At 45.1% G+C, this 18,168-nt stretch overlaps 1 long non-coding RNA gene across 2 annotated transcripts in view; it reads right to left on the bottom strand.

The window, feature by feature from the left end:
* The window catches only part of LOC130274107 (uncharacterized), a 139,572-nt gene that overhangs the window by 66,400 nt on the left and 55,004 nt on the right, over positions 1–18,168 (bottom strand). Inside the window, exons 3-4 of one of the 2 annotated variants that reach the window (XR_008844243.1) lie at positions 12,732–13,386; positions 12,459–12,635 (exon numbers count right to left, since the gene is read on the bottom strand). This is a non-coding gene — a long non-coding RNA (uncharacterized LOC130274107). Of the gene's footprint in view, positions 1–12,333; positions 12,636–12,731; positions 13,387–18,168 lie in introns of those variants that run through there. The other variant, XR_008844242.1, reaches the window with a different exon arrangement.

Below are 18,168 nucleotides of genomic sequence, written 5' to 3' on the forward strand. Positions count from 1 at the left end.
AATCGAATCACTGGAACTTTGCTCATCTCTAATCCACGGTGTGTATTTTATTATTTTATGTGACAAACAGTAAGCTGATCGGGACACCGCAGTTTCATCGTGGTGATCCCAATCAGCCCGACTGAGCTGCCAGGAATGCTTTTTTTATTCATTGTAGACTCGGCGATCAATTTTAACGCCGTGCCTAAGGGGTTAATGTCGGGCATCACCGCGATCGGTGATCTCTGGCATTAGACACAGGTCGGCCACAGACCCCGCCGTTAATAGCCACCGGGACCGACCCGCTATGATACGGGGTCAACTTGTGACCCTCTGTCATAGCGGGGGAGGGGGCGCAGGGCATACAGGTACGCCCTGCGTCCTAAGGAGGTTAAGCTTATTTGAAGAGTATTTTTGTGCAATTTAATGTGTTTTCTTTAGAATGCAGCCCAATATAATATACACAAAATCCACATAACTTTTTTACACATACATGTTACTTTTTTTTACACTTATATAAACTACGTGTGTAAAATGTTTAAAGAGTAGCAGGATATGTTTCAACTTTGTGGTAAATCATAGTCTAAGGGTATGTTCACACGGTGGAATGTCCATGCGGAATTCCACCAGAATATTTTGCACGGGCATTCCACTGCAGCAGAGTCTCATCGATTTTGATGGGATTCTGATGCACTGTGCACACGGCTGAATTTCTGCTGTGGAAATCCCCATTCCGTCATCTGCAAAAAAAAAATAAAATTCACTTGTCTATTCTTTTTGCAGATATCGCTCAAAAACTGCATTGCCATGTGTAAGTTGCCACATTTCTGAGAGGTCCTAGTGCTCAACATTTTGCACTGAATGCTGACATCATTGTGTTTCTATACTAACAAAAATATTTTAAAGAACCGCTATCTCTTGTAGCCTCAGCTATGGTTGATGTCCATGACTCCACAATACAAAAGGGATTACCTAAAAAGGGTATTTATAGAGGTGGGAAAGAGAAGCAGTATAAGAACAGTAAATTATGGAAATAGTACAGACGATGAATTCTGTACTGCGTATAGAGGTATAGATTACTTGTGGTAGCTGCAAAGAATGATCCAAAACACAAAACTAAGTCTACAGTTTATTTGAATGGTTGTGGAGAAACAAAACTGAGGTTCTGGGTTGGCCTCCTGAATGTCCTGACTTGAACCCAATAGAGTACAGTAGACATGAAAAGAGCAGTTCATGCATAAAACATACTAATATGTCTGAATTAAAGCAGTTCTATCAGGAAATGTGGGCTTTAACTCCTCAACAGCAAAAAAAAAATCAAGTCACTCTCATTTTGTGTTTTACATTTTAAAGCATTATTTTATATTCTTAATCTACATATGATGTAAAGAACTTTTCAGATGCTTGTACTGATGTTCCATTAAATAATATACTCCCCCTTTACCGTCCATTGTGAATCCGCCAGTGCTCTTTAGACAGATCCAGTCCTAAAGTCACATTAAATATAGGTAGGTTGATGGTTTAAAAACTGTTGGATGAATGACCATTTCTCAGACACAATTATATACAGTTAAACCTATGTTGGCCTTTATGGTGCACACCTGAGAATAAAGTTGGCCATACCCGTCACTAGAGATGGGCTAATTTTTCAAAACTTTGATTTGGAACGATTCACCGAATTTTCCCCACAAATTTGGTTTGATCCGAATATATACGCGGTGAATCGTTATTAAAAATGGCTATTTCCAGGCTACAGAGAGCCAGGGGTGTAGAACACTTTGCATTCCCGTAACATTCATAGGGAGTGTGCTGGGGTAGTGAAATAATACTGTTATTATGTAGTTTGTCCCTGCCTGTACTATAGTTGCCTGCAGTCTTTGAATGGGGAGTGCTTCCTGTGATGATCTCAATTGGCAGACTATGAAACGACTTCTAAACTCTCCCTGCCTGCCTGCAGTGATGCGGGCTTGAGGTCAATGGATTTCCCCTGTGCTGATCTGTATTGTCAGTAACGCTGATTAGTGACCACACAGTGTCTGCTCTCTCTCTAGCCAGAACGAATGCAGGCTTGAGGTGAATGGACTTGTCACTGTAAAGATCTGTATTGTCAGTAATGGTATTGTCAGTAATGGTAATTAGTGGGCACACACAGTCTCTGCTCTCGGAAATGCCCGTCTTTGCAAAGGGTGCCGAATATATAGGGCTGTGACATCACAGTGAGGCTGGCTGCTGATAGGCTGCATGACGCCATGTGATTCAGGGTGATATTGCCTTCCCAGACTTCCTTGCCCCATGTCCTCACATGTGTAGCCACCATTTTAGCACAATACCCCCCCCCCCCCTTTCGATAGGGGATAAGATGTTTTTGCCCAGCATACCCCTTTAAGGCTCCTATACACAAAGTTGGCCGAACCTGCCATTTCAGGGGGACTTCCTTATTGTCTCATGTGTACAGGCCTCCCAACAACCATTCAAGAAATGTTGTCAAGGAGAGAAGGATCATGCATTTTGTATTTCAACAGCATAATCCTTTGGTTCTCTGAGAGATAAGAAACTGCCAGAAAAGCCTGGCAGCGGTTTACCCTCATCTGAATGTTCATGTTTATGTGAGATTGAGAACATTTTTCTCCTACAGTTATCAAATGTTTATGGTCAGCTGTAGAAAATACAAATGTGTAAGATTTCGCCTAAATGTTGGATAGCATGGCATAAATAATATTGCATGTATAATTTGAATGTAATTAAGTAAGAAGTACTCTGAGAATTGTATTGATCAGACACTTATCCCCTATCCACAGGATAGAGGATAACTGTGTAATCATGGTGGATTCAACAGCTGGGACCCCTCACAATCTCCTGTAAATGGTCCGTCCTACTTACCCTTCCTTGGCACGCTTCAGCCCCCCCCCATTTGACAGCCAACTCAGCCAATCACCAACCACAGCAATGTTCTGTCCCAACCAGTGATTGGCTGAGTGGGACGTCACTTGTTCACATCCAGGAAGGTGGTGTCCTGAGCATGCCAAGGAAGGGTAAGTAGGACAGGCCCCATACAGGCGATAACAGGGGGCCAGAGCTCAGATCCCCCACGATCAGACACTTATCCCCCATCCTATGGGTGAGGGATATGTGTCTGATATGTTCAGTTCCTCGGAATACCCCTTTAATTGTAGAATTCCAGTGTTTGTTAAAATAAAGCATAGCTTAAAAAGATCTGTGAGGACAATATTGTCAGACCAGAGTGAGACAGACCTCATCATTTGTTAGTCTGCCAAGAACATACGACCTTGCACTGCTGAACAGGCTCGAAATGCCCAGTCATTCCTATAACTGACAGAAGTAGTCCAAACAAAGGCTATCATACTGATTCTGTGTAGATTCACCCAAGATAACCTTAGGAGGCCAAAATTATCCAACTCCTTGGAAAGGACCCATGGTCAATTACATTCATCCTCTCTAATCACTACTGACCAACATAACTTTAGGAACAAACTCCACCATATGCATAAACTCTCTGTACGCTTTGCAGAAGCAGCAATCATCCCACTGTCCATCTATGTGTAATGTAGACATGAAGATTTTCCCTTGGCATAAAACCAAAAGAAAAATTGCAAACCTCAAACCAAATTAAAAAAGGCTATTGCTGAAGGCTGCCAAGTTTGGATGAAGCAGACTGGAAAAAACATATAGTTGTTATAATTGCATCTCTCCTGTTAAGCAGATGAGTGAAGGCCTATATAAATCACTGTTCTGCAACTCAGCCCCTTTAAAGGGGTACTCCGCCCATAGACATCTTATCCCCTATCCAAGGATACGGGATAAGATGTCTGATCGCCGGGGTCCCACTGCTGGGGACCCCCGCGATCTCTCCTGCAGCCCCCAAGTCATCAGCTCTCCGGAGCTAAGTTAAGCACCCTCCCATAGACTTGCATTCAGGGGGAGGAGCAATGATGTCACGAACTGCCGGTCCCTGTATTGGGAGTCATCAGCCACAGAGCAAACCTAGCTCCAGAGAGCTGATGACTCGGGGGGCTGCAGGAGGGCTTTAGTCACTTCAATGGAACTGAGTTGCCATTCAAACTAAGGACAAGAGTGATGCTGTTTGTGAAAAGAAAGCAGCTATGTTTTAATAATTTTGGATAACCCCTTTAACATTGTTTTATGTTGCTGAATATTTTTTTTAATCATATCCAGACAAGGCTATGACTAATGTGAGCCCAAACCATCTTCAGGAGAAAGTGAGTAGGGCAGTTGAAAGTTGAGCGCATGATGATAGGAGTGAGGAGTTTAGTCTGTGAGGAGAAGTTGTGCAAGGACCTCACAGCCCTGGACTAGGCCGGCAGCTTTCATAACCTGAGCTTCTATGTCACCTATTTTGTGTGGATCTGTACCCTGCAGCTGAGAACTGCTGTACATTTGTGTACCCAAAGCTGGGAGTAGTATTACAAAAAAAAACTAATACAGACATATGAAAAATAATAGAATGATAGGGAAAGAATTAAAGATAGAGCAAGATTTGGATTAATTGGGAAACCATGAGACTGTGCTTCCACTTTAAAGTGAAAGAGTCTGATCAATTGCAGCAGCTCCTTCTGGGCTGCTGCAACAAAAACGTACCTTTTCTGGCAGTTTTTGGAATACTGCCACTGCAGTTTTTGAGCCAAAGCCAGAAGTGTATTCAAAAGGAATAGGATTTGTGGTCAGGACTTTGAACTGTGCATGGGCTTACCTGTTACCTCCTGCCAAGGCCACCTGCAAGAAACTAGATTTACCAAGACCTAACACAAAACTCTATTTATAACATAGAACAGCGGTTGAGGTGTGCCTGAAAACCGCGTCGAGGGTCCGCCTATAGAGGGCATTCCCTTATGTATGGTGATGAAGAAAAGGGTGAGGAGGGTGGGTTTCGCCAACCCAGCATACGCCCAGAGGGAGGGGCCGATGGATGTTAAATAGCCAAAGCCCCTCCCACAAATTCAGCCTGATAAGCTTCCCACTTGTGGTCAGGACTTTGAACCGTGCATGGGCTTACCTGTTACCTCCTGCCAAGGCCACCTGCAAGAAACTAGATTTACCAAGACCTAACACAAAACTCTACTTATAACATAGAACAGCGGTTGAGGTGTGCCTGAAAACCGCATCGAGGGTCCGCCTATAGAGGGCAAAAATACACCACCAGTTAGGGTAAATTAAGTATCATTTTTTTATAATGCCAAAAATTGAAATGCCTCTGCCATTTCCCTTGAGGGATCTGGGACATAAGTGGTATATGCATCAGAACACCACCTCCCCAACTTCTGGATGACATGTACAGGCACCTTGTGCCTGGAGGCCGCCGATGCTGCTCCTATGCGGAATGAGTGACCTGAGAACTCTCTGGGGTTGTGTCCTAAATTGCCAAGCAGCGTGCGGACATGCGATGTGAAAAGAGAAGTGGTAAGAGCACCCCCACCGAAAGGCAACAGTGGCGACTCCGGAGGCTTATCATGGAGGAACTCAACCAGTTGTGCCAACACCGCCACCGGGCACCAGTTGTTACCTGAAGGAAAATACTTAACCACCGCCCCCCACCTGCAAGTTTTTGTGACGGACAGTGAGACTTCGAACCAAGAACCCTGCCACCTTAAATGAGCCTTCTGTGGATGTGTCGCTCCCCGCCTGACACATGAAAATTCACCCGGCCGGAGGAAGCCATAGAAGGCTAGATAAATGGCAGATTTGATTATCAGACTGCGCTCGAAGCCAAACGGGTTATTGGCTAATGCGTCAGACATGGCTCGGAACAGCTCGCCGCTGATCGGTTTCCTGAGAGGTGGCGCTGTGGAGCTAAGAGCCACCACCCCTCTGAGCGCAGCCTTGACAGCCTGAGATGATAGGATAGACAGCCTGTCTGGGTGGGATAAAGAAATGAAATGCTGAATGCCCGAAAGGTAAGATTTAATAGTGCTATGAGACAGGTGCAGAGAAGAGTGGCAGAAACCGATGAAAGATAGAATGATAGTGGTGTCGTAAGAAAAGGGGATGCTATGTTGAGACAGATATGACCTAAAGGTGTTGTGTGCTGCATGATAGGCCTTTCTGGTATTGGGGGCTAAGGCGTCCGACATTAACTCCCGGGCCACCTGTGTGTAGTAATTCAGTCCAAGATTAATTGTGCCAGGCAAGGGGGTTGTGTTCCTACTGCGTCTGCTTGCGGAGCCACCTGTGAAAAGAGATGGAAATTAGCCCTGGACAGAGCATCTGCGGCCGTGTTGTCTACCCCCGGTATGTGTCTGGCTACAAAATTGAAGTTGTGTTGTAAGGACACCCAGACTAACCTGCGCATGAAAGACATGACAGTAGCATGCCTGGAACTGCCCTTGTTGACTATGGCAACTGTCACCTGATTGTCACACTGAAACTCCACCGTCTGTCCTGACCACTTGTCGCCCCATGTCACTGCAGCTGCTACAATGGGGAAAACCTCAAAAAGTGCCGAAGTGCTGCTGAAGCCTGCCAGAGCCAATACCTGATTGGACCATTGGCCCGCCATCCACCTGCCGCCCTACACTGCACCATAACCAGTGGAAGATGACGCATCAGTGCAGATCTTGGGGGACAACTCGGAGGCTGGCGGGACAAACATAGCCGTCCCATTCCATTGTGCCATGTACCTATCCCACATGTTCAGGTCAGCCAGGGCTTGGCAATCTAACCAAACCCTACTGTGTTGTTGAGGGACACCATGCAGCAAAGACAATATTCTGGATACGAACGCTCTGCCCTGCGGAATTGCTCGCATAGCAAATGCCAGCATTCCCAGCAAGCTCTGCAACTCGCCCTTGGTCGTGACCTGGGAGACCGTGTACTTGTGGATAGTGTCTCTGATACGGTTGAGTTTGTCAGTGGGCAAGCTGACTTGCATTGCGACTGAATCTAGGATTACTCCCAGAAAGGTGAGACACTTAGTTGGACCGACCGTTGTCTTGGGAGACACTGGCACCCCAATATCAGTGAACAGTTTCAGCAATCTGACCAACTGGTCCGGCTCTTCCCTGAACAGAAGAAAGTCATCCAAATAATGGATGACCTGGCTGCATCCAGAGACATTAACCAGCAGCCAGTGCAATGCCTGGGCCAGTTGGTCAAACAGCCATGGGCTGCTCTTCCGAAAGTAAACTTGGAACCAAAATAATATGCACCCTGCCATTTGAGCCCAAACCATTGCCACTGGTCCCTGTGCAACGGCAGCAACTTGAAGGCATCTGTGATATCCGCCTTCGCCATCCAAGTCCCTGGGCCGAGCGCCAAGATGACCTGAATAGCCTGGTCTATGGAAGAATAGTGCATACTAAACTCCTCGGATGGAATGAGAGAGTTGATACTGGGGACAAGGGACCCATGAGGAGCCGACAAGTCAAATATCAGTCTCTTTTTCCCATTGAACTTGCCTGTTACCACCCCTACCGGACTGACCCTCCAAGACCTGAATGGAGAAACTAACAAGGGGCCAATCATATAACCTTTCATTAGCTCAGCATTTATTAATTCAGTGACAACAGCGGGATCGTTTACGGCAGACAGCAGATTGTCACATTCAAATGTGGCCTGCGGCAGTTTGACCATGCCGGCGTGGAAGCCTCTGTCAAAACTATTGATCAACCACTGGACCCAATCTGGGTCCGGGTGATCCGCGAGCAGAGCGGCCAGGACTGGGGTACGTACCCCGCCTAGTCATGCTGGCCCTTTCTGCCTACATGCAGAGCCCGGATGTGCCCTGAAGCAGTAGAAGCAGACGTGTAATAACCTGCAATTGCTGAAGTTGCACGAAGACATGTTATAATTGTTACAAATTTGTGAGCCTCCGAGATAGTGTACTGGACGGCCCAACTTATCCACGGAAGGTGCGGACCTGCTAAAACTGTCCGTGGAAGTGGAAGGTCTGGCGGCGCCCTGCTCGCCCTGTTGAGCCAGCCCTACACACCACGCCGTAGTATGCGTGATTGATTGACAGGCGGCACATGCGGGGAATTTGAGATTTGCGAAGTGGCTGCAGAACATCTGTGAATCTTCGATGCTCCAGTCCGTGAGGTACCCATCTTGGCTGAAGGCCGCCGCTGCCATGGCTGAGAAACTTCTATGATAATCGTAGAAATGGGTACCACCGTATTTGTATGCGTATTCAGTAACCCTCAGCAAATACAGGTCGAGCTCCTCTCTGCGCTCCGGTCTGGCTGAGCATATCACCTCCCTGTATTTGCTGAAGGCAATCACAAACTCGTGGATATTTAGCTTCCGTTTCAGCCTGGTGTCCTTACTCTTAAGGACAACAGATAAGTCAGCGCACGCTACCGTTCTAGTGTCCTCAACGTCGAAGGCAGATAGCAACAGGGACGCCAAATTGATGTCCTTCCCTTCCAGTATGTCCTTTCTCAGGGCTGCTGGGACAAAATGGACTGGTGACACCCTTGGTGGCCCAGAGCGCCTACCTGGGTTGCCTACCGGAACAGGGGCAGACATCTGTGTAGGCGTTGGCGCCTGCAATGCTGCTGGAGCTGGGGGCCCCTGAATGCCCCTTCTCTCCAGAGAATCCAGCCTGCCCAACATGGAAGTCATCATTGCATGCAGTTCAGAGAGGGTGGACTGGCCCGAGGTCCCCTCCTGACTGTCGCCAGCCCCCTGATCCGCCATGAGGAGTTTGTATAACTCTGCTTTGCGGGCGGTTGCTGGAAATGGAATTGCCCTCTTGCGCAACTCCTCCATCAACTTGGGGATCGTCCAAGCCCTGTAAGCTGCAGAGGAGGGCGTCCCTCGCACGGAGCTTCTAGCTGGTGTATCAGGGATGGACATCGGGTCCTCTATGTCTGACACATGAGACATGACCTGTCCGGGCCGTAACGGGTGCCGGGGAAAAAAACGGTAATCATGAGTGACCTGATATGAGAAACGTGTACCCCCCTTGCTGAGTACTGACTGACCTTACCACCACTGTAACACAACAGTAAGACGCCTGAAACGAACAGCAAATCGACTGTAACCCTGCAGACAACCGAATACATACTTAATGTTTAGCTTACAGCTGCAGGTGACTGCCCGTGCTATGTGGCCGAACCCAAGAGTGCTGACCGTAGTGCCAGTGCGACCCAGAGTACCACCTGAATAGTTTGAAACGAGGCCTGACCGTGAGTCTGACCGAGAACGTGTGCATGACGCGTATAGTCATGAATAACTAAACCGTGAACACCTCCTGACTGCGAGTCAAGATTACAGTGTGCACCGTTTCTAACTAACTAGCGATGGCTCTGAAGACGTGTCAGCAACCACCGCAGGCAAGTGGTCACCCTTGAAGAAGAGTCAAGATCGCAGTGACCACTACCCGTGTAAACGAAATGCTCTGTATGCGTGACAGTAGCAATGATGCCTTGAACCCTATCTGACATGTCGAGTCAGATATACAGTGATTCAGGGCCTATGTGTAACAGCAGCAGTGCGTAACATTAACTAATGTAACAGGAGTATTAAGCATTTTAACTGAAATGACGTGAACTAGCGTCTGCTAGCGAAAGTGATGACCACCGTGAAACGTGAATAAATAACATGAACAACCGCCGTACGGTTGGTACTGACCGTAGCCAAGTTTGCAATGACCAGGAACGTAACGACCACCTAACTGGATACAGACCACCCAATCTGCAAGAGAAACTAACAGTGTTCTAACCATATGGGTTACGCGCCACCTACCACCTCTGACACATACGTGCTGGCACCCCCTAGCCCCCCCCCTATGCCTGAAACTACCCCAACCCCACTAATTACTTGACTACCCCAAGCCTCCGACCCGGTACCCCAATATGCATGACCACCCCCCCCCCCAAACCGAAGCCACAGTAATATGGATTATAGGATTATTAACTTACAAGCTGCCCCTTGTCTGCGACAGTGCATGTGTCAGGAAACTGTGGCCTGACACCGGTGCACCATAAGCCAGCCCCTCATTACTGCATGGTACCAATACACTCTATAAGCCTAACACATTTCCTCACACACATTTTTTTTTTTTCTCAGTGCCACCTGCTGACCATCCGTGGAACTATGCCGCCGGCTCACTGGCATGCTGTGACTCCGCCCTTTCAGAGCCCCGCGTTACACGTGAGACGCCGGCACAGGGAGACCCACGTGGGTCGCGTCTCCCCGCGCCTGCCATGCCGCCAGCTGCCGCTGGATCCAGAGGTCGTGTTCACTGCGGCCAGCCCGGGCACGCGCTGCACTGTCGGACCGCCGCCTACATAACGCGCTGGGTGCTGGAGCCTGCCCGCCAAACAAGGGGAGCAATTGCAACAGACCAGGGCCCCAGTAAATGAAACCTGCCGGTCACCCGGCACTTACCTGCACCACCACACACCTGACCCAGCGTACGCAACGAAACAACCCCCGCAATTTCGCCAACCCAGCATATGCCCAGAGGGAGGGGCCGATGGATGTTAAATAGCCAAAGCCCCTCCCACAAATTCAGCCTGATAGGCTTCCCACATATAAAGGAAGGACTTATACTTCTCTTTCCTTATGGATCCACTTCTGACTTTTGCTTAAAAACTGCAGTGACAGTTTTCCAAAAACTGCCCCAAAAAAAAACAAGTAGAAACTTATCCTTAGTCTTCCTGAAGTTTCTTTTTGTCATCTCTGTGCTGGGTTATGTGTGAAGTGCCAGGGCGGCGTGTGTACATTGTATATAGATATTCGGCCAATTGCAGGAACTTGCCAAACAACCAACAGGCCGATCAGACTGTCTTGTCAGGAGGATCTTCCATTCCTTTCTTCTTGCCAGTTATGATATCTGGTATACTAACTAGTTTACTTGTGGATTGCACCCTCTCTGTGCTTGTGGATTGCTTAACCCTTGCCTATCTTACTGGTAATAACCTTTGATTGTTTGACCCTCCTTTGCTGTCTCTGTAAGTAGTGCCCTCCTGGCTTGACCCTCCTTTCCTGGATTACAATATTAGATTTCCTTTTCTCTTGCCTGTCAGCTCCACCAGTCGGTGGCTACTTATTGACCAACTGGGAATATTGTATCAGTGAAGTCCAGATGCCTGTACAGGGCTAAAAAGGGCTATGCGTTCCCTTAGGCTGAGTTCACACTACAGTGCTGCATACAGAAGGTATGCTGATGTAACTGCGGTGTACCTGTGTCAGGCCCATTTACTTTATTTAAACGAATGTAGTCGTCCTCCCAAAAAAAAGTATTTTTAAGAGGCTAAAAATAATTTGCTATCTTGAATTCTGTAAATTAAGGCACATGTTTAAAAATTGACCGAACATAGTCATTATGTTTAACCCACTGAACTCAATGGGCTCATGTAACCTTTCTGCCGTATACTGACATAGACCCCAAACATATAGCACTTCTATAGTATGAACATACTCGTTTTACACTATAGAATGCTGTCCTATGAAAGGAATAAAGTGGAATAAACAATGATATCATAGTATTAGTAACAACTAAGTGTATTTTAGTGCTCTACTTTTTTTTCAAAAGACTTCAGACCCAAAATTTATTGTATTAGGCATTACAAAATCCTGTTAAAATCACTATTTCTTATAACAATAAAGAGTCTTGAAGTATGAAGAAAGTGAACTAGCGACATATGAGTCACCTAATGTTCCCTGTCTTTGTTGTGTCACATACGTATCATGCCGCTATGAGTTCTAGTTCTAAAACTTCACTGAAGACACCTTTTGAACTGCCCCTGTAATCTGTCGATTATCCTAGGTGTTTCCTGCTTCCCTTGGTTTTGATCTCATGGTAGGCGGGACCAACTAAAAGATTACCTAATGTTCAGTGTAAAAATCTCAATGCTATATTAAATGACTTCTAAGTCACCATAAACAATGGGTTAAGTTATCCATATACAGACGTTCATGAATATTGTAGCTCGTAGGGCTAAGCTGTTTACACAACTCCCTTTAGGGTAATGTCACAAATAGCATATATGGAGTGTATTTATGCCCAGTGGGAAATACATTTCATATTCTCCTTTGAGCAGATGCTGTGTATACGCTATGTGGGATCCAACCCTTAAAGTAGTAGTTATGCAAATGGCGTAAAACACCCATCTTGGCTGCTTTTGACTTCCCACCACCTCCAGCAGTAGCACATAGGCTGGAAGGAGCTGTGTAGCCCTCTAGTAAAGACAGACTCCTTTAAAGAGATATTAGCATTTTTCCGGTTACTGTTACTGCCCATTTTTGTTACAGGAAATGCAGCCATATTGGTTGTAACTAATAATAAATTATAATTTTGGTATTACTGTATGTTCGGGCAACAACAAAATGTAATTTTTACCATCAGTTTTTGGAAAGCTTATTCAAAACTGACATGGCTGCACTTGCTGTCTGTTTTGCAAAATTGCCTGCTGGAATTGAATAGAAAATTGTCAACATTTTACTAAACTTTGGATACTAATCGGGCTTTTAATTTAGCAATAGATGATCATATTTACCCTTCAGAAGCCCTCCTGGCTACTGAACCTCGGACTGACAACTCCTGGTTGCCAATTCTGTATTATTTGTCCTCCTAGATTTGGACCCTTGCACTATTCTTAAACCTTCCATTGTCTAAGTCAGCCCTCCAGGACTATTCTTCCCTCCTGATAGGTTAGTGTACCCATGCATTTAACCTATAAGTATAGAAAAAGAAAAAACAACATGGAGTGCACCCCTAGTGAGGACCGTTTGTGGGTATAGATAAGGTAGAGACAATGTAGGGTCCTTACCGTTAGGTGGCGTCTGGAGAGAAAGTAGCCGGACCGCTGCCACAAGGAACTTCCTGGAATGACGTCAGTCTATCCGGTAGGGGCACAATATGGAAATGTAAAAATTTGCTCCTCTGAATAAAGGCGCTGGTCTTGAGCCCATCTGGAACAAGAGTTCCCATACAGTATATCCAGTATACCTCTTTCCGTTTAAGTTCAAATCTGTTTGAGAGATCATTCGGAATTCTTTCCAAAGGTGTGATTCGGACAGGATGTTCAATATCTGGATGAAATTGGGAGCAATGCCTAGAGAATCCATGTAATTGGAATTTATTGCGAATATTGTAGCAATGTTTATTCAATCTACTATGTAGGGACTCTGTTGTACGCCCTACATTCTGGAGGGAACATTGGAGCACATATATGACATAATCAGATTGACATGTAAGTCAGGTTTTTATGTTGAAGATTTTACCAGGGTTTTTTTTGGGAAGTTATGGTTGTCTGGCCGTAGGTAATTTCTGTGCAACACATTCAATTTTTTCTGTTGCAATTGTAGCTCCCAGGTTTGGTTAAAAAAAATCTACATTATTGATAGTATTCCAACGTTGTCGCAGTTGGCTGGGAGCTAAAAAACTCTTCAGATTTGGTGCTCTCTGGAATGTCATTTGCGATGCTGTAGATAAAAAAAATGTAAGATGGGTATCCTGTTGAAGTACATGCCAATGAGTTTTTAAAATATTCTTAATGTCTGTAAAATTGTTATATTTAGTGATTTCCTCATCACCCTTTTTCTTTTTAGGTACCAAGCAACTTTTTTGATCAAGAAGTTTAGCTTTATCAAAAGCATTCTTGATAATCTGGGGTAGATATTTTTTTTTATTTAAAACATGCATTTAACCAGGAAGGGACCCTTGCTTAGTTGCGATCACTAGGGTGTGTGCTCCTGTAGAAATGGACTGGGTGTGGGTGGAGATTAGGGCTGCACATACCTGTTCCTGTTATTACAGGTTGTCTGCAATTAAACCACCTCTTTATCTTTACCATACATTGCTAATGACAGTGTATATAATAGAGGCCAGTTAGTATATTCTAACATAACCCACAGTTGTGTATGTACCTCACAAAAAAACAGGATTCAACCTGAACTTTAGGATTTTTCCGGCTCAGCGAACACTTAGAGGCGTACTCCGCCCCTAGACATCTTATCCCCTATCCTAAGGATAGGGGATAAGATGTCAGATCGCCTGGGTCCCACTGCTGCGGACCCCCGGGATCTCGGCTGCGGCACCCCGCTATCATTACTGCACAGAGCAGACTCGCTCCGTGCGTAATGACCAGCGATACAGGGGCCGGAGCATCGTGATGTCATGGCTATGCCCCTCATGATGTCACTTCCCGCCCCCTTAATGCAAGTCTATGGGAGGGGGCGTGATGGCGCGTCATTGCGCACGGTGCGAGTTTGCTCTGTGCAGTAATGATAGCGGGGTGCCGCAGCGGGACCCCAGCGATCTGACATCTTATCCCCTATCCTTTGGATAGGGGATAAGATGTCTAGGGGTGGAGTACCCCTTTAAGCTTTTACTGGTTTGGCTCGCGAGAGCCGGTAAATAGTACAAAAAACCTGAAAGCGGGAAGGGGGCGATGAGATGACGTAGGAAAAGCAGCAGATCACATGATAGCCCAGATCTATCATGTTATTTGCTGGTTACTGTGTCAATCAAGCACAAAGGCCAATAGGACACAGCCAGGGACACAGATAAAAGAGCACTGACGTCACCCACAGCGTTCAGAGAGCTGGGAACTTGTGCAGAGAGCAGAAAAGAGAGGGAGAGAGCAGACATAGGGACAGTTAGTGGTTAGAAAGATAGAAACTAAGATGCAGATTAAGATGCAGTTAGTAATTAGAAAGAGAGAGATACAGATAAGAAAGACCTTCTCATCTTTTGCTACCACAAATCCACAGCCTTTTTCAAGGCTCATACCTGTATATATATAAATTGAATAGTGTTACTGAACCGACTCCAGTGAGGTGCATTGATCTGTGCCACCCACCACAGAGCGTATTAAATTGGCACCTATATATAGTACCTATAGGTCCTGTGAAAACAGTAGAGATTTGAGACTATAATAGTGTTCCGTAACCAGCTGCAATAGCCAGTAAGGTACATTGGTCTGTGCCACCCACTCACAAAGCATATTCAAGTGGCACCTATATTTACCTATAAAGCCTGTGAAGACAGTAGTGAATATAATATATTTCTCCCTGCCACCCACAAAGCATTTTTAAGTCACACGTATCTAGCCTATAGTTCTATACAGTTCTGGTGCATTTAATATTTTTCAGCAAACACCTTCAGTACTCATTGTGCTGTCTCCTCTGCCACCCAAAAAGCGTGTTGAAGTTACACGTATGTAGCCTGTTGTGTTAATACAGGTGTGCTGCATTTCATATTGTTCCAAAACACAGTCAGTACTCATTCTGCTGTCATCCATGTTAGTCAAAAAGTTTGTTGAATTTACATGTATGTAGCCTGTAGTGTTAATATAGGTCTGTTGGATTTCATATTGTTCCGCAAACACCTTCTGTACTCATTGTGCTGTCATCTCGCAATATACTACCTGTGCATTCCAAACACATTAGGCTTCTAAAGAGACTGTATTTTTTTAATTTTGGTTTTATTAACCCCTTAAGGACCAGGCCCATTTTGGCCTTAAGGACCAGAGCGTTTTTTGCACATCTGACCATTGTCACTTTAAGCATTAATAACTCTGGGAGGCTTTTACCTTTCATTCTGATTCCGAGATTTTTTTTCCGTGACATATTCTACTTTATGTTAGTGGTAAAACTTCATCGATACTTGCATCATTTCTTGGTGAAAAATTCAAAAATTTGATGAAAAAATAGAAAATATTGCATTTTTATAAGTAGCTGGACCGCTGCCACGAGGAACTTCCCGGAATGACGTCAGTCTATCCGGTAGGGGCACAATATGGAAATGTAATGATTATCATAATCATACAGTTGACATGTTTTTACTTTTGGAAGACATCAGAGGGCTTTATAGTACAGCAGCAATTTTCCACTTTTTCACAAAATTTTCAAAATGAGAATTTTTCAGGGACCAGTTCAGTTTTTAAGTGGATTTTAAGTGCCTACATATTAGAAATACCCAATAAATGACCCCATTATAAAAACTGCACCCCCAAAGTATTCAAAATGACATTCAGTAAGTGTGTTAACCTTTTAGGTGTTTCACAGGAATAGCAGCAAAATGAAGGAGAAAATTCAAAATCTTCATTTTTTACACTGGCATGTTCTTGTAAACCCAGTTCTTGAATTTTTACAAGGAGGTAAAAGGAGAGAAATCTTCCTAAAATTTGTAACCCTATTTCTCTCAAGTAAGGAAATACACTGGGATTTTGGAGAGTGAGTTTTTCTGAAATGGTTTTTGGGGGGCATGTCACATTTAGGAAGCCCTTATGGTGCCATGACAGCAAAAAAATGTCACATGGCATACTATTTTGGAAACTACACCCCTCAAGGAACCTAACAAGGGGTCCGCTGAGCCTTAACACCCTACAGGTGTTTGACGACTTTTCGTTAAAGTTGGATGTGTAAATTGATTTTTTTTCACTAAAATGCTGCTTTTCCCCCAAATTTTAAATTTTTACAAGGGGTAATAGGAGAAAATTACCCCCCAAATTTGTAACCCTATTTCTTCTGAGTATGGAAATATCCAATGTGTGGACGTCAAGTGCTCTGCTGGCGCACTACAATGCTCAGAAGAGAAGGAGCGCCATTGAGCTTTCGGAGAGTGAATTTGTTTGGAATGGGAGTCAGGGGCCATGTGTGTTTACAAAGCCCCTCGTGATGGCAGAACAGTGGACCCCCCCCCACATGTGACCCAATTTTGGAAACTACACCCCTCACAGAATTAAATAAGGGGTGCAGTGAGTATTTACACCCCACTGGCATTTGACAGATCTTTGGAATAGTGGGCTGTGAAAATGAAAAAAATTATTTTTAATTTTCATGGACGACTGTACCCCTTATTACATTCTGGGAGGGGTGTAGTTTCCAAAATGGGGTCACATGTGGGGGGAGGGTCCATTGTTCTGGCACTATGGGGGCTTTGTAAACACATGGCCTTCAATTTCAGACACATTCTCTCTCCAAAATCCCAATGGCGCTCCTTCTCTTGTGAGCATTGTAGTTCACCCGAAGAGAACTTAACATCCACATATGGGGTATTTTCTTACTCAGAAGTAATGGGGTTACAAATTTTTGGGGGCTTTTTTCCTATTTTCCCTAGTGAAAATGAAAAATTTAGGGTAACACCAGCATTTTAGTGACATTTTTTTTTTCATTTTCCCATCCCACCTGTGGGGTGTTATGGCTCACTGTACCCCTTGTTTCGTTCCTTGAGGGGTGTAGTTTCCAAAATGGGGTCACATGTGGGTATAAATTATTTTGCGTTTATGTCAGAACTGCTGTAAAATCAGCCACCCCTGTGCAAATCACCAATTTAGGCCTCAAATGTACATAGTGCACTCTCACTCCTGAGCCTTGTTGTGCGTCCGCAGAGCATTTTACGCCCACATATGGGGTATTTCCGCACTCAGGAGAAATTGCGTTACAAATTTTGGGGGTCTTTTTTTGCTTTTACTGCTTGTGAAAATAAAAAGTATGGGGCAACACCAGCATGTTAGTGTAACAATTGTAATTTTTTAACACTAACAGGCTGGTGTAGACCCCAACTTTTCCTTTTCATAAGGGGTAAAAGGAGAAAAAAGCCCCCCAAAATTTGTAGTGCAATTTCTCCCAAGTACGGAAATACCCCATATGTGGCCCTAAACTGTTTCCTTGAAATATGACAGGGCTCTGAAGTGAGAGAGCGACAGGCGCATTTGAGGACTAAATTAGGGATTGCATAGGGGTGGACATAGGGGTATTCTACGCCAGTGATTCCCAAACAGGGTGCCTCCAGCTGTTGCTAAACTCCCAGCATGCCTGGATAGTCATTGGCTGTCCGGAAATGCTGGGAGTTGTTGTTTTGCAACAGCTGTAGACTCTGTTTTGGAAACACTGCCGTACAATACGTTTTTCATTTTTATTGGGGGGGGGGGGGGGGACAGTGTAAGGGTGTGTATATGTAGTGTTTTACCCTTTATTTTGTGTTAGTCTAGTGTAGTGTAGTGTTTTTAGGGTACATTGAACTGGCTGGTTATGGTGAGTATCCCGCGTTGTGGCGAAAAATTTGCCGCAGCCCAAACTTGAAGCAGGAAACTTTATGTAAACTCGCCTGTGTGAATGTACCCTGTACATTCACATGGGGGGGGGGGGGGGGGGGCAAACCTCCAGCTGTTTCAAAACTACAACTCCCAGCATGTACTGACAGATTGTGCATGCTGGGAGTTGTAGTTTTGCAACAGCTGGAGGCACACTGGTTGGAAA

The sequence above is a fragment of the Hyla sarda genome, chromosome 5 (genome assembly GCF_029499605.1).
Source record: "Hyla sarda isolate aHylSar1 chromosome 5, aHylSar1.hap1, whole genome shotgun sequence".
Classification (NCBI taxonomy): Eukaryota; Metazoa; Chordata; class Amphibia; order Anura; family Hylidae; genus Hyla; species Hyla sarda.